We start from the raw sequence: 18,153 nt of genomic DNA, 5'->3' as shown, positions 1-18,153 counted from the left end.
TATGTAGACCACTAGCTTTTTTTTTCCTCCTAGCGTTTTCCGCCTGAAGAAGCGACATGACCTTTCTTCAGGCGGAAAACGCCTGAAGAAATGCATAGAAGTGAATGGGAGGCGAAAACCGCGCGGTAAAAAACCGCACACAAAAACGCGCGGTTTTCGCCTGCAGTTTCTATAGCACATATAGGAAAAAAAAACCTAGCGAAAACCGCTAGCGAAAACCGCGTCAAAAACCGCGTGGAATGCAAAAAACAGCGTCAAAAAAACTCCCCGAGGTTTTTTACCTCGCACAAATAAGCTAGGCGGTTTTCACGTGTGAACTGACCCTTATATCTACAGGAAAGCCATTGGCGTTTCTGTAGATATAATTGACATGCTGCGATTTCCAAAACCACACCAGTTTTGGAAATCGCAGCATGTCCATGCTGCAGTTTGAAACGCAAAGTGGGCATGGGATTCACAATTTCACAGTTTTCCTCTCCTGACTCTCTGCCCATATCATACTCATACGGAAAACATCAACGTTTCCGCAGGTATAATTGACATGCTGCAATGTTCCAAACCGTTGTCGTTATCGAACATATGCAGTTTTTCCACGGCAGATTTTTTTCCCATTCACTTTGCAGGACTGTAAAACGTTGCATTTTCGCAATGTGGGGATTCAGCCTTATTCCTATTTAAATCAATGGGAGACCTAAACAAACACTATAAAATAAATAAATAAATCACCCAAAAATGCACTGAATTTTATGCATCAAAAAAAGGAATAATTTTTTTTTGATGCTGTCTTTTTGAAGCCTGACAAAAGTGTTATTCCATCCTTATGGCTTATTCACACGTCCACATTTGATGTCCATGTAGACACAGACAGTACATCTTCTGCTTTATCATTCGGGTGTGGGCTCTTCATGGTTTATCACATAGAAAAATACAGATCAATTTCATGAATTCTTTTCCTGCACGCTGCAATGTATCTGGGTGTGAGAATAACAGTAACACAAGCAAGGACGTAGCTATTGGGGTTGTAGTAGTCGCTACTAGGCCCCAGACCCTGCTCTGTCTGCTTTCATGAAAAGTGGTGGGTGGGGCACAGAAAGATCAAAGCAGCATATCTATGGAGAAAAATGTAATGTACGCGCTAAAGATGTGATAAACCACTCTTATCCTTGGCAGTTCTCTCACATTGTATTCTGAGTCCCTTGAATCGTGAGAGACCAAGTTGATGGTCTCACATGACCATATTTTTAGCTGAGGCCCCACATAGTGAAACGACGCTACCCCCCCCCCCCCCAAAAAAAAAAAAAAAAAAAATTCTAGAGGTTGCTGCCGCCAAGCGGACGTCGCGGCTCACTGAGTTGCGGAATCCGCCTGAAGAGAGGGCAGCCCTCCATAGACCACCATTGTGAGGGGGCGGATTATGGCGTGGAATACGCGCCATAATCCGCCCCCTTTGTGCCCATGTGAATGGGCCCTAAGGGTCCATTCACACGGAGAAAAATTTTCCACACTGTAAAAAGATGGGTACCACTAGCTTTATTTTCCTCTAGCGGAAAATTCCGCTAGTGGAAAACAAAGCTAAAAAAAAACCCATTGAACTCAATGGGAGGCTTTTTTTCAGAAGTGAAAATTCAGCACCAAATAAAGCGCCATTTTCCTCCGTGGGAACGGATCCTCACATTCCTATACCGGTCATAAAACGCCACGCACAAACAAACCAAATTATATTCCAATCAGTGCCATATGCACGAAGTCTGTACAGCGCCATACTAAAGCTAAGTAGTAGAGAGCTATAGAGGCGCACTGTCTGCCACCATATTGTACCTCTGTATGGCAACATAATAGTCATTCCTTTGAAAGCAATGACTCTAGGGTACAAGAACGCTGTAATATATCATGCAATGGATGGATATTCCACTTACAAGGAATTCAATGGATAAAAAAAACTCATTAGGCTGAGTTCACACAGTGTTTAGGCTCAAAAATGCATGCATCTTTATATAAAGAAGAAACTGCAGCTTTTTAATGAAAAACCGCATGCGTTTTTTTAGCAAAAATGCACCATGTAAATTAAGTTCACATCTGCACCGTAGTCTTTATTGGAAATCGCCAGAAAGCAATGTCCAACACAGAGGTTTCAGTATACAAATAGTGACCACCTCACAGACCCCATGACAGTCTATAGCACGTTACTGCTGTTTTAGCATCCATCTCTCTGTCCCTCAGAGGACCCAATGGAGAGTCGCGCGCAGATGTGAACTTAGCCTAAAACGGGGAACACACCAGCACTAGTTGGTGAGATTAAACAAAATCCCATAGAAATGATGTGGAAAAACTTGCAGCTCAAAATGCCAATTATTACAGGGGTTTTAACCGCAGATTTATAGATCTTTAGAATGTAAAGGTTATGGGGGAAACCCAGCAAAGATCACCGGATTTGGGGCGGTTCTACCCCGAAAGATTAGACATTGGACAGCATGCCTACATTTCCCTGTGCAGATTCAGCAGGATTTGTGCATTACCTCAGCACCCCGAAAAATACATCACAGTCCCTAAGAGGCTACAGATGCCATGATAAGACATCATGCAAGGCGGCTGCAGTATATCTGTGTACATGCACCTTCATACATTATAGGAAACCAGCAATGCTTTGGGAAAGTCTGGACAACACTCTTCTGTCACTCAGCCTCAAAGCTTTATTTCTTCCTGAGGTAAATAGACCAGTACATCTCAGTCACTTCAGCATGAACACCTCAGTGTCCCTCAGCCCCTAACAACACCACTGTATGTACAGGAAGAGGCTCCCAAACTAAGAAATCCCACTTCATTTAGGAGATGGGTATGAGAGAGTTAACTGCTGATGTCAGAAGGACTACTTTGTCCTTTTTGGGAATGAGCGCACTGATACTGCTGGATGAAGTGAACTCTCAGACACCATTCTAGTGACACGAGCAAGTGCTAAAAATAAAAATTGCTGCTAGCAACAGCTTTCTAATTGGACGAACGATTGTCAAAGTCGACAGCCTATTGGTCAGGAAGCTCGGCCAATGGTAGAGTGAGTTGTCTAATACGTCAAGCCTACGTAAATCACCACGTAGTGGCTGACGGGACTTGTAGTAGAGCTTGTGTTAGTTTGCGTAGGCAGGGGCCTGTGCGTTGTCTTATTGTATTTGTAACGTGTGGCAGAGATACGGTGTACACGTTATTACATAGGCTTATCATTATATAGTGCGCTGGTAAACCCTCACTGTGTCCTGCTGCTATTCCTCGCCTGCCCTAACAATATAGGGTAAATTACAGAGGAATTCACCCATTTAACTGGATTCAATTCTGTTCTTGAACTAGACTAGTGTTACTGTGGTGCCTATTTATGCTGTAGCGGCACCTCCCTGTTATAATGCTGTGCACGTTTTAGCTTACGCTGGGTTCACACCAGCGTTCGGGTCTCCGTGCCCCGTGTCAGGTTTCCGTCTTCTGTCAGACCGAGTCCGGCCGTGAGCGCCGGTGAGTGTTTTGTGCTCTCCGCAGCGAAACCGTTTTTTAAAAACTAGACACAAAGTTCTGCATGTCCGACTCTGTGTCCAGTTAAAAAAAAATGGTTTTGCCGCGGTGCGCACAAAATGCTCACGACTGGACACTTTTCAAACCATTCAAATGAATAGGTTTGAAAAATGCCTGCAGGTTTTCATCTCCTGCCCAGTTTCGGGCGGGAAATGGAAACCTGCAGAACGGAGGCCGGGGCGCAGATGTGAACGAGCCCTTAGATGTGTATTTGCCATTTACGCCCAAAAAGGTACCTTAATGTAGCTTAAAGAGGACCTTTCACCAATTTGGGCACAGGCAGTTCTATATACTGCTGGAAAGCTGACAGTGCGCTGGATTCAGCGCACTGTCGGCTTTCCCAATCTGTGCCCCGGGTAAAGCGCTATCGGTCCTGGTACCGTAGTGCTTTACAGTCAGAACGGAGTTTCTGACAGTCAGTCAGGAACGTCCTTCTTCACAGCAGCGCTTATCGCGCTGTACAGTGTGAGCGGGGAGGAACGCCTCCTCCCTCTACTCACAGTGCTCATCCATAGACGAGTATTATCAGGAGGGGAGGGGGGCGTTCCTCCCCGCTCACACAGCACAGCGCAATAGGTGCTGCTGAGAAGAAGGACGTTCCTGACTGACTGTCAGAAACGCCATTCTGACTGTAAAGAGCTACGGTATCGAGACACATAGCTCTTCACCCGGGGCACAGATCCGGATAGCCGACAGTTCAGCGCACTGTCAGCTTTGCAGCAGTATATACAACTGCCTGTGCCCAAATTGGACCTTTCATATCCTCTGGCACTCGCGGTACTTTATACCACTAGCTTTCCTGATTTGTGCCCGGGTGTAGGAGAAACGGCTGCAGTTAGTTTCAGCACCAATATCTCTCTCGTGTCAGAAGGACGGGCCTTAACACTCAGCGTCATCGCTGGACGGTATATTTGCCCCCCCCAGACAGCATTCTTCCATAACAAAGTACTATGAGAGGCAACTGGGTGCATACAGTCAAAGCTTTCCAGTGATATATTTGAGTGGTGTTTCTATAGGTGCCAGAGGATGTGAAAGGAACTGTAATAAATGTGTTCCAATATATTACTTACTTAACCCCTTCCCGCTGCAGGAATTTTTTTATTTTCGATTTTTGACTCCCAGCCTTCCAAGCCTTCCCAGCCTTCCAAACAGCTGCTTGGTGGGTGCTCAGTGTCAGCCACCAATCCATTTAATATCTTGACCTGCAAAAATACACGCACGTTTACTCCATGTGAAGGCTCCCAAAGACTGCAGAATTTTCCTCTGCATACTTTCTGATTCCATTATATCTATACGGAGAATGCCAGCATTTCCGTAGGTATAATTGACTCGCTGTAATTTGCAAAACATGAGTATTAATCAAATTACAGCATTTCTTCTGTGGATTTTTTTCTGCAATGTGTGGATGGGATTAGCCAGAATCCCATCCACTTTGCAGTTAATGTAAAACTCCACTGTTTTTGTAAAATCACGCCGCTTATGCTATGTGGGGCCCTGGCCTTAATCTGCCTTACCATCAGACTGCATTGCATCTGTGTGAGTTGTTCTTTTTTAATGGAGTATGTTTTAAGTATGTAGTAGCTTGAAATATAATGTGTTGATTGTTTTATTATTTTATTGCTACCATTTTGGGGTATGTATGGATTTTTGATGATTTTTTTTTTTATTTCATTCTTTTTTTGGGGGGGGGGGGGGAACAGAACTAGCAAAAAAACAAAATTCAAGCATTGTTTTTGTATACAACGTTACAAAATAACGGGACAAATTTAGTTTTGGTCATTACGGACATGGAAAACCAGTTATAAGTAGATTTCAATATCGTGTTATCTCCTGCCATTGGGGAGAGGTGAGGGGATCTCATACAAATTACGGTTGGTTCACACTAGCGTTCTATGGGGTCCGCATGTAACCACTATTTAAGCGGATAGGGTTTTCGTTTTTTGGGTCAAGAATGGAAACCACAACACTAGTGTGAACCTAGCTGAACTCTATGTATGGGATGTTTAACATATAATTGAAATGCTGTTATAAACTAGAAGAAATGCTGTGCAATCGGCGCTCTCATTTCCAGTGTCATTCTTGCATTGGTGTATTATGTCCCACTGACCAAGGTGTGTGAAAAAGTGAGCGCAAGAGCTTTACAACCAACACCCACCTACTGAATTTGCTTCATTTCCATTTACTTGTCAGGACACGTAAATTCATTTAATAAAACAAATACATCTTCAAGTTGAGATCCTGCTATTTAAATAAAGTTATGAGAACTAACCTGTTTGTGTGGTGAGTCAGAGACAGCTCTTTTATTGAAGGTAGCCATAAATCTCCCTAAGATCCAGCTTGTCTGAGTCCTCCTTCTAGGAATGGAAGTGTAATTACAGACATGCAAGCACAGTGACACCTGGAGGCCACTACTGTTCTTTCTGCTAAAGTACATTCTTTTCAGAATGACGAAATCAACTATTTGAGGCTGAAGACATATGTTAAGGATTGTTTTGGGGTTTTTTTGTTTTATTTTGTACAGGTTTTGCTGCGTTTTTTAAAGTCAATAACATAAAAAATAGTAGTAAAGGAGTAGCTCACCATGTAAATGTTGTATGGCCCAATCTTCAGGGTGCACGGCTAGAAAATCTCGGACTCTTGGGGTAGACGATAGCACGAATTGTACAAAATATATTCCAGTCCGCACTCCTGAGATGTCCTTTAAAATTTAACTTTTAATCTTCCATGTAAAATGGGTAAGTACAATAGAAAACAAACATGACAGTGAAGACACACAAAGGTGTATTAAAAACCCATAATAAAGGTCAGCCAGACCTTTATTATGGGTTTTTAATACACCTTTGTGTGTCTTCACTGTCACGTTTGTTTGTTTTCTATTGTTTTCTAATTTTTTCCATTTAATTTTAAAAATATTTAGTAATAGACGGTAGCAATACTTCTCCAACAAGTTGGGAAAAGGTTAACAAAAGGATGGAAAAGTAAGTTGTGCTAATGAAGGGTCAATCTCAAATTAAGCCAAATGACTGTATGAAAAGAATATGTTAGGGCTAGTTCACACGTGAACTGCCCGCGCGGGTTTTGACACAGAGAGAGACGCGGCGAGCTGCGTCTCTCTCTTGTCAAAACCCACCCGCCGCGACCATCGCTGTCGCAGCTTAACCCTCTGCTGTCGGCTCAAATGACTGAGCCAACATAGGAGGGAGCTGCCGGGGGCGGAAGCTGCGCGGCTGAGCCTGCGCGGCTTCCGCCTGAAGAAAGGACATGTCCTTTCTTTTCTCCGCTAGCAGCAGCCCGCCGCTAGCGGAGAAAGGAAGCCTGGCGGTCTGCATAGACCACCATTATAAGGGGAGGTTTTGGACGCGAAATCCGCTGTCAAAAACCTCCCCTTATATTCACGTGTGAACTAGCCCTTAGAGTGGCAGAGTCTGTCATAAGTGAAGTAGATTAGAGGTTAACTAATTTGTGAAATACTAAGGGAGAGAATTTATTTAATGGGGCTCTATCAGCAAAATCATGCTGATAGAGCCCCACATATGCGTGAATAGCCTTTAAAAAGGCTATTCAGGCACCGTAAAAGTTATATTAAACTAAACCCCAGTTTTAAAATAAAACCCTAAAAAAGAATGTTATCTACTTACGCATCGTGCACGGTTGGTGGGCATTCAGGGTGCGCCGTCTTCTTCATCCACGCCTCTTCTTCCTCCGATGTCCTCCGGTCCCGTCCTCCTCCGGCGCTCGCGAACTGACACTAATAAAAAAAAAATGGCCTGGGCGCCTGCGCAGTAGCTGTAGTAGAAACCGCATGCTACTGCGCAGGCGCCCAGGCCATTTTTTTATATCCATGTCAGTTCGCGAGCGTCGGAGGAGGACGGGACCCGAAGACGTCGGAGGAAGAAGAGGCGTGGATGAAGAAGAAAACACCCTGAATGCCCGTCCACAGTGCACGAAGCGTAAGTAGATAACATTATTTTTTAGGGTTTTATTTTAAAACTGGGGAGTAGTTTAATATAACATTTACGGTGCCTGAATAGCCTTTTTAAAGGCTATTCACGCATATGTGGGGCTCTATCAGCATGATTTTGCTGATAGAGCCCCTTTAAGATTGGCAATTTTTTTTTCTTATAAATCCTTTATTTATATCATATATAGAAAAAATATTAAACAGTACACAAACAGACTCCAATCAAATAAGAGCCAGCAAACAAACATTACAACATGCACATGCAACATAAGGTGACGAGATATCAATAGTGGCAACCACAGAAGACAGCAAATTTGCATTGACAGAGACAAATATAACCCCAAAACATACCTCGATCAAAGCTAGTCTAAGGCTGGGTTCACACCAGTGCTTGAATTACATTTGGGGTTTTCGTCTCCGAACCTATTTAAAAATGGCAGAGAGGAAAGCACTGCAAGCAGCGCTTTTCTCTTCTCATTTTTTGCCTTTTTAGGGCGGGAACCCAGCGGACTTCATTATAGTCTATTATGGGGTCTACGGGTTTCTGCAGGTAACCGCCTTTTGTAAGCAGATTAGGTTTCCGTTCAGGGGTCCTCAAGCAGACCCCCCTGAACAGAAACCCAAACGCAGTTGTGACCATAACGTAAGAGCGGAGAAAACACAAATACTGAGCCATCTCACGTAAGCAGGTCTCAGGAGCACATGACAATATGTGGCCAGAGAGCTACCAAGAACCTAGACTGGCGATTCTTGCATCTTAATTATTTCCCTGCCAGACACATGACTTGCTAGAATTACTAAGAGGCTCTGGTTTCTTAGTAATATTAGCGCATGTAGGATCACCTGGTCGTAGATCTGTATTTGTGGTATAACTCACGCCAGTTTTCTGTCATGAGTAATAGTAAATTTGGTGGTCCCTGCCCCAGCGCACCTAGTTTTCCACCTTTCTCTGTTGACTGTCTAAGGCTCCGTTCCCACGGAGTAACACGCCGCTCATTCTGACACGTAACACGTGTCAGAGTGAGCCACTTCAAAACAGATCCCATTGACTTCAATGTGTGCCGGCTTATGCGCGCTACCCATTGAAATCAATGGGAGGCTTTTTTACCTATTGCTTTCAATGTGATATGCGCGTAATGAGAGGCTTTTTTTTTCAGCGCTGAATCTGACGCGGATTCCACACCAAATTCAGCGCTATTTTCCTCAGTGTGAATGCACCCTTATGCAGTCTCCTAATTAAAAACTCCTTGGCCAAATTGGATGAGTTTGAGGAGACCTCAGAATATAATAAGGGTTTTGTGGGTGACAAATTCCAGAAGTTTCAGGTCAAGTCCGGTTTTATCCAAATCGTTTCACTCATCCCTAGATATATGAGATTTTCAAATCACTGCATTCTTGTTTTCTTTACATTTTACACAACATCACAAGTTTTTGGAATTGGGGTAGTAAATTATGACTAAAAAATCCATGGCATGTTTGACATGCAGATTATAACATAAATTTGTCATAGATTTTGCCCCATTAATCTACAACATGAATTAACATGCTTCTGATTTAACTTCTTGACAGGTCTCTTTTATCTTGTAACGACTGAGGCTAAGGCCCCACGCTGCGGAAAACCTGCTTTTTTGAGCCAAATCCAGGAGTGGCTACAGAAGAAATGGCAAATATAAAGGAACCACATACTTACACCCTTCCTAGTGAACAATTACACAGGTTTTTACAACTTCGGCATGCCTTTGAATCCCAAGCAAGGAGTGTACCCACGACAGTCTACTCCCAGGGGGGCTATCTGATATTTATATAGCCAGATGTTGGAGCCAGGATTGAAGGGATAACGTCTATCTATTGAAAATATGAGAGAGACTCTGACCTGGATCTCATCCCTGATGAGCAGTGGGTGAATACCTTGGAATATGATCCCTACATTATAATTGTCAGAAACCCACAGGCTCTCATTTATATTTTATACACAGAGTATATAGGACACCCATTGGACTTAATAAAACTTTGGGACACCATCTGCCCACTTTCCAGTAGAGAAAGCACATTTATGGCATATGATGTGGGAGTATATGAATAGGGAACTCATGGAATGAAATTCTGTAATTTATTAAATGGGTTGTTCTGGAATTTTTTTTATGGCATATTCTTAGGGTAGACCATTCATATCTGATCCCATACGAATTATGATCGGGCTGTGTCCGACCCTTGCACTATACATTTCACCTGCAGAACTCATTAGGTCCATATACCGTATATGGCTGGAGCTCCTGTTGACGTCAATAATGCTGAAATGCAGTAACGTCATAAGGCTATTAAAGCTCTGGTTCCAGAAACTATGTAGTAGGGGGACTGATTGTCTGTGGGGGACTGCCTTGTGTATTTAATGGGTTAATGAACTGAGGGGTTATTTAGCTAATCCGCCAGCGCTTTAGATGTGTTCTGTATAAAAATAATATGTGTAGGTTAATGATTGTTAATGGATTAGATTGTAGTGGTATATTTTTGTTCTTAATTTTGGTATATGTATGTTAATATATATTAATAAAAATTTTCATAAATAACACTGCACTGTACTTCAGTACTGTATTTCAGGTTTATCAAATATACAATATTTTATAGGCCAATTCATTTGTAGAATCACTTAGCCATATGTATTCTTAAATGTACATGTTTAATCTATATCTTTCCTTCTCTCCTTTTCTCTCTTTATATGCCATATAAATGTCTTTTTGACATATGTTGATCTGGAATGCATCGACATTATTTTTTTTCCCTGCATAGCAAAGAACAGTCCATTACGCTTTCCTATATAGAGAAGCCAAAAAGGCAAATCTGAACCAAGCCTAAGGCCTGGTTCACATCTGCGTCGGTAATACGTTTGGGGGAGTCTGCATGGGGACCCCCCGAACAGACTACCGAACACATTTGCAAGCAGTGTGCAGTGAAGCACACGGATCCCCATAGACTGTAATGGGGTCCGTGTGCTTGCCGCGAGATCTCAGCAGGGAATATGCGGACAGAAAAGTACTTCACAATCTACTTTTTTTAATGTAGATTGTAAGCCCCATATAGGGTACATTTTTTTTATTTTTAGGGTACATAGTGTACTTTTTTTTCAGTATGTCTTTGTAGAAAGGGAGGAAATCCACGCAAACACAGGGAGAACATATAAACTCCTTGCAGATGTTGTTCCTGGCAGGATTCAAGCCCATGACCCCAGTGCTGCAAGGCTGAAGTGCTAACCACTGAGCCACCGTGTTGCCCCCTTCACAATCTACTTTTCTGTACACATGACTCGTGTGGAGATCTTGCGGCAAGCACACGGACCCCATTATAGTCTATGGAGATCTGTGTGCTCTCACTGCACAGCACTTGCAAATGCGTTCGGTAGTCCATTCGGGGGGTCCTCATGCAGACTCCCCAAACGGATTACTAAACGCAGATGTGAACCAAGGGTAAGACTGCATTCAAATGGGAATGTTTCATGTTTCATTATTACCATAAATTGTTTCTGAGACAAATTATTATTATATAAATTATTTCCAAAATTACAAAGCAACAATTTTTTTTTTTTTTTAAGGGTGGAGAAGATCTAGTAAAACCAGTAGCGTGATTTCTGCTGGTATCAGCGAGCTTCTAGTCAAAACAGGGTGGATTTTAAGTAGCAGACTCAGCAATACTTAAATACCACACACCCACATAATAAGAGAGTAATACAGGTACAGCATATTTTATGGTTGATAAATTATTTCTCCTATAGAGAAGTCTCCTCCCTATCAGGTGTGATATAAAATAGTTTGGTTAATTTGTAATGTAATGTAATGTGTATGATACATACAGTCTCAAAATGTGACACCTCCATAGTAAAATACATGTACACAGGTGCCGACTGCTATGACTACAATACAAACAAACACAAAAAAATGTAGTAGCGCTCTGTAGAAGACGCTTAGACATATGCAAACATTAAGTATATGAAGTTCACTCCTTCCTTTTACCCAAGGCTTTTTAAATTAGAGTATATATACTAAATACAGTGGGGCAAAAAAGTATTTAGTCAGTCACCAATAGTGCAAGTTCCACCACTTAAAAAGATGAGAGGCGTCTGTAATTTACATCGTAGGTAGACCTCAACTATGAGAGACAAAATGAGAAAACAAATCCAGAAAATCACATTGTCTGATTTTGTAAGAATTTATTTGCAAATTATGGTGGAAAATAAGTATTTGGTCAGTAACAAAATTTCATCTCAATACTTTGTTCTATATCCTTTGTTGACAATGACAGAGGTCAAACGTTTTCTGTAAGTCTTCACAAGGTTGGCACACACTGTTGTTGGTATGTTTGCCCATTCCTCCATGCAGATCTCCTCTAGAGCAGTGATGTTTTGGGGCTGTCGCTTGGCAACACGGACTTTCAACTCCCTCCAAAGGTTTTCTATAGGGTTGAGATCTGGAGACTGGCTAGGCCACTCCAGGACCTTGAAATGCTTCTTACAAAGCCACTCCTTCGTTGCCTTGGCGGTGTGCTTTGGATCATTGTCATGTTGAAAGACCCAGCCATGTTTCATCTTCAATGCCCTTGCTGATGGAAGGAGGTTTGCACTCAAAATCTCACGATACATGGCCCCATTCATACTTTCATGTACCCGGATCAGTCGTCCTGGCCCCTTTGCAGAGAAACAGCCCCAAAGCATGATGTTTCCACCCCCATGCTTTACAGTAGGTATGGTGTTTGATGGATGCAACTCAGTATTCTTTTTCCTCCAAACACGAAAAGTTGTGTTTCTACCAAACAGTTCCAGTTTGGTTTCATCAGACCATAGGACATTCTCCCAATACTCTTCTGGATCATCCAAATGCTCTCTAGCAAACTTCAGACGGGCCCGGACATGTACTGGCTTAAGCAGTGGGACACGTCTGGCACTGCAGGATCTGAGTCCCTGGCGGCGTAGTGTGTTACTGATGGTAGGCTTTGTTACATTGGTCCCAGCTCTCTGCAGTTCATTCACTAGGTCCCCCCACGTGGTTCTGGGATTTTGGCTCACCGTTCTTGTGATCATTTTGACCCCACGGGGTGAGATTTTGCGTGGAGCCCCAGATCGAGGGAGATTATCAGTGGTCTTGTATGTCTTCCATTTTCTAATTATTGCTCCCACAGTTGATTTCTTCAATCCAAGCTGGTTGCCTATTGCAGATTCAGTCTTCCCAGCCTGGTGCAGGGCTACAATTTTGTTTCTGGTGTCCTTTGACAGCTCTTTGGTCTTCACCATAGTGGAGTTTGGAGTCTGTCTGTTTGAGGGTGTGCACAGGTGTCTTTTTATACTGATAACAAGTTTAAACAGGTGCCATTACTACAGGTAATGAGTGGAGGAAAGAGGAGACTCTTAAAGAAGAAGTTACAGGTCTGTGAGAGCCAGAAATCTTGATTGTTTGTAGGTGACCAAATACTTATTTTCCACCATAATTTGCAAATAAATTCTTACAAAATCAGACAATGTGATTTTCTGGATTTGTTTTCTCATTTTGTCTCTCATAGTTGAGGTCTACCTATGATGTAAATTACAGACACCTCTCATCTTTTTAAGTGGTGGAACTTGCACTATTGGTGACTGACTAAATACTTTTTTGCCCCACTGTATTTATTTATATTAGGATCCAACTGTATAGCACTATGTACTACTATATAGTATATAATGTCCTATATAGTACTTATAATATTATATAATATCATTCTATATAGTATGTATAATTAGAATATATATCAACAGAGTATATTTGGATCAGTTTACATTGTAGGTCTAAACCCAAGCCCAAGAGAGGTATGTCTGTTTAGTGTAAGTTGTCATCTGAGGCCCAGTTCACATCCGCGTTCGGCCCATTCTGTTCCCCTCTCCTGCAAGCAGCACTTTTCTCTTGGCATTTTTCATGCGGATACCACACAGACCCCATTATAGTCTATGGGGTCCGCCAGTTTCCTAAGGTAACCGTTTTGTTGTTTTTTTTTTAATGCGGATTAGATTTCCGTTCAGGGGGGGTCCCCAAACAGAAACCCATGTGCATATTTGAACCAGGCCTGAATGAGGTTGCCTGGTTGAGGTAGGTGGGTTCTCACGATTTTATCAAATAGTGTTTGTTTGTTAAAAACTCTTTTTTTTTTTTTAAACAAATATTTTATTGCATTTTCAGAAAAGCAAAATGTAACAACATATACAGAAAAAAAAACATAGAAGACACACAGGGTAGTTTAATTTGCGAAATGTTTAGTGTTTATTTTTGAAAAATTCAGAGATTTACAAAAAATTTGGAAAAAACACAATATTTAAAATTTTAAATACTCTGTTACTAGAGTAAGCTCCCCTTTTCCACTAAGGAGGATATATTTGTATATTCCTTATTCCCAGGCACTAGATATATTTGTTAATAGATGATGACAGACATGAATGGTGACATCTCCTTAACCCTATCCTAACATCTGCCATAATAGTATGGTGAATGATGGATATTTAAATATGGCAGCCGCTCAGAAAGGAGCTAAGAAAGTTGCGCAAATGCAGTTTTTCTCCAATTACACCTCATTCTGAATTTTTTTCTAGCTTCCTTGCACATTGTATGGAATATTAACTAGTACCACTACAAAATACAATTTGTCTCACAAACATTAAGCCCTCATATAGCTCTGTGAACGGAAAAATAAAAAAGTTATGGCTTTTGGAAGGCAGAGATAAAAATGAAAATCGAAAAATGGCTACGGTGGGAAGGCGTTAAAGAGACATAGTACCTCTTTTGAAATAGATAGGCAGACCACCCAAATTACTTAATACATATTAAACTAATTGACAAAACAAAAGCATAATGCACCAAGAAGGAGTTTTTGGAATTGAATTAAACTTCCTCTAGCTTGGATTCAAGTTTACATATGGTTTGGCATGGAGGTATATACAGTAGGTTTCATATGGTATCCTGTGGCAGTTTTGTCCTGAAAAGTTGTAGCTGGGCCAGTAGATCCTGCACACTCATTGGTAACTGAAGCTGGCATCCCAAATCATTTGTTTTTTTGTTTTTTTTGCTAAACCCCCCCCCCCCCCAAAAAAAAAAAAAAAAAAAAAAAAAAGAACTATATAATTCCAGTCCAAAGCAGTTCAGGTTTGTTGGTCACGACACCATCTCAAATAAAGGCAACTGCTGGTGGTCAAGGGCAGGACACGTAATTGGTGTCGTGATACCATTTTTCCTCCTGCTAAGTGCCTAAAAATATTCAAAGCAAAGATAGGGGTATATAATGAAAGTGCCATGTGTCTCTGAATGGTAGACAAGGAAACTGTGGAAGCAGCTCATGCTTGTCTGGGAATTAAACTCTACTGCTGATCTGTCTGGGCTGTCTAGAGTCGTATAATCATTGTTTCTAGTACCTCCTAAATGCTAGGTCAGAAGAGCCTAGATGGCAGGCAACTCTCAGTCCAATGATGTGTCCCTTCTCCAAGGCTGCCAACTGGGAAAAATGTGTGATGCATTGTAAAGGCATCTTTAGCAGTCGGAAATCTCTAAGCGAGATGTACACTGTTGCAAGAGCAAGTGTCTAATAAGACCAGACCTGCAATCATTTATATATTTGCCTGAGACATAAGTGCATGGCGAGTTTTGCAGCAATCCGACATTTCTATCTGGGTGTCAGGGCCAGCGTCCTGACTGTTCCAGTTTATCCTTACTTACTGTACTGTTACTTACCTTTCATGTTTATTATAATTATCCCTGCAGACAGACAGCTTCCTCCAGCTCACAGAGTCTTGTACTGCAGAGGATATTCGATTAGATTGGGTTGTGGCAAACCGATGCAAACTGTCTATAACTCGGCTTCAGGTATATGCTGTGTCTTGTGTGTATTTATAAATATATAGTATTGTAGAGAAGGTATCTCGGTAGCAGCAATGATGTGGACCCAACCAGTCAGAGACAGGGACACAAAACTGTAGCAAACAGGTTTATTTATTAAAAAAAAAAAAAAAAAAACCCTGCACAATAAATCAACCTTCATGACAGTCGTAAAAATGAGCAAAATAAATTACCACCTTAACTTCAGGCAAAAATAGTATGAATCAAATTCCTGCTCGTCTGAGCGCTAACAGAAAATACTAACTGTACGTAGGGCTTGCTACTAGCCACATGAATCAACCAAAAATAGCACAAAACTGTCTCAGCAGACTCCTTGTCAGGGCAGACCCAGGCACTTACTCTCACTCTCAGGATCTGCCCTGAACTGCAGGCTCTGCAGCCTTTTATGGCCCAGTAATGAGCCAAGGACCCACACCCGGGCTAAGGCCTACTCAAGATCCGCCCTGGGCCACACTTAGGTTATCTATTAAAACAGATTATGGCTAAGGCCCCTCGTGGCATCCACAGCAAAAAAAAGCTGCGGAAAAAATTGCGTTGGGAACGCATCATAATTGTGCCCGCACCACTTTTGACAGAAAGTTCGCAGAGGTTTCCTCTTTGGACTCTCTGCTTCAATTATACCTATAGGGAAACCACCGGTGTTATTATAGGTACAATTGACATGCTGCGATTTCCAAAACCACCCACGGTTTTGGAATTCACCGCGTGTCCGCAGTACATATTCTAATGCAAAGTGGGGATGGCATTTACTGGAATCCTATCCATTTTGCTCTGACTGTAAAATGCTGCATTTTTTTCCACAGTGTTTACGCCACATGGGGCCCCAACCTAAGGGGCCGTTTACATAGAGTAAACGCGAGCTGATTATGGCAAACTACACGTGTAAAAAATACACGTGTAAAAATCAGACTCCCATTGACTTCAATGCTATTTTTTACACGTGTATTTTGCCATAATCAGCTCACGTTTACTCTGTGTGAATGGCCCCTAAGATTATCAGGCCGCATTCACATGACAGAATCTAGCTCTGATTTTGCGGTTGATTTCTCCAAAATCAGTGGCAGATTTTGCCCTCATTCTACCTCCAACTGTTGGTAACAAAATAATAGGGAATTTGGTGTTCCCCATTTACTCTGCACATATGGGATATTGTCGTGTTCAAGAGAAATTGTGTAATAAAATGTGGGGGCTTTTTCTCCTTTAACTCTTGTGAAAATGAAAACTTTGAGAAGTGTAAATGAATAATGACTAAATGTCACTTTATCCCCAATGTTAATAAAATCTGTGAAACAGCTGTGGGGTCAAAATGCTCACTATACCCCTTGATAAATTCCTTGAGGGGTGTAGTTCCAAAATGGGATCAATTTTTTTTTGGGGGGGGGTTCATTGTACTGGAACTGCAAATGAGGAATTACACCTGAAAACTATTCCTGGCAAAATCTAATTTTCAAATACCCAGGGGAGAACATTCCTTTTGGTGCTCTACCATGTGCCCGAACAACAGGTTACATCCTCATATGGGATATTTCCATGCTCAGGAAAAAATTTCTAACAAATTGTGGGATGCATTTTCTCCTTTAACCCCTTGTGAATTTGTAAACTTTTGTGGTAAATGAGCATATTATTGAAAAAAAAAAAGTCTAAATTTTATCTCCATATCATTAGGCGCATACCTTAGGCGCACTAGGATGTACAGTTACATCCTGGTGCGTGTGAAAAACATGGCAGCCACTCTGAAACTAGCTGCCGGGTTTCATACAGCAGGGACGACGGCATCTGAGTGGTTACTTTCAGTTTCTATTTTCTTCCAGGTAACGGGATGGCCCCACCACAGCGCGATCGCGGGTGTCATCCCGTTACTATGGCAGCCTGGAGCCTTCTGAAGGCTGTAGGCGCTGCCATAGTATTGTAACTATTGAAGCGAATCTGCCATAGATTGCAATACAGTAGTATTGCAGTTTATGGCACAGGTGATCTAATGATAACACATTCTAGGCCCCTAGGGGGGGCAATATGAAGAGTTAAGAAAAAAAAAGTTAAAAAATAAATAAATTAACCCCCCCCCTTTCCCCAGATCACATATAATTATAAATAAATAAAAGCAAACATTAACACATTAGGCGTTTTTTTTGCTAAATTACCTCCCTAAAACAATCAAATAAGAAGTGATCAAAAAACATACAATCTCCATCATGGTACCAATTAAAACTACATATTGTCCCGCAAAAAAAACAAACTTACACAGCTCTGTATGCTGAAATATACAAAAGTTGCAGGGGTTAGAATATGGCGATTCAAAGATTTCTATTTTTTTTTTCTTCAAAATTTAGAATTTAGAAGTTATTTAAACATGAAACATGAAAAAAACTATATAAATTTAGTATCCCCATGATCGTATCGACCTGGAGAATAAAGCTTATATAGCATTTTTACCGTAGAGTGGAAGCCATAAAAACAAAACCCATAAGAAAACATCAATACTGCATTTTTTCTCAATTCCACCTCATTCTGAATTTTTTTCCACTTCCTACTACATTGTACAAAATAATAAATGGTGCCATTTTGAAGTACTTGTCACGCAAAAATTAAGCCACCATTGGACTACGTAGACAGGAAATTGATAAAGTTATGCCTTTTGGAAAGGAAAGGAATAAAAAACAAAAACACAAAAATGAAAAATGTCTGCATCTCTTAAGGGTTAAAAAAATGCTGTTTTGAATTATTTAGGGGGTTCAGGTT

General features: G+C 41.4%; 2 protein-coding genes across 2 annotated transcripts in view; one reads left to right on the top strand and one right to left on the bottom strand.

The window, feature by feature from the left end:
• GTPBP1 (GTP binding protein 1) overlaps positions 1-18,153 on the top strand; it is a 144,317-nt gene that overhangs the window by 96,777 nt on the left and 29,387 nt on the right. The gene's annotated exons all lie outside the window — the stretch shown is intronic.
• Positions 16,126-18,153, bottom strand: part of PMM1 (phosphomannomutase 1) — a 131,303-nt gene continuing 129,275 nt past the window's right edge. The window contains exon 9 of the transcript XR_012717458.1: positions 16,126-16,137. The gene's annotated coding sequence lies outside the window, so the exon portion shown is untranslated. The remainder of the gene's footprint in view (positions 16,138-18,153) is intronic.

Source organism: Leptodactylus fuscus, chromosome 9 (genome assembly GCF_031893055.1).
Source record: "Leptodactylus fuscus isolate aLepFus1 chromosome 9, aLepFus1.hap2, whole genome shotgun sequence".
Lineage (NCBI taxonomy): Eukaryota > Metazoa > Chordata > Amphibia > Anura > Leptodactylidae > Leptodactylus > Leptodactylus fuscus.
The sequence above is the reverse complement of the archived record's forward strand: the minus strand, read 5'-3'. Positions and strand labels throughout refer to the sequence as shown.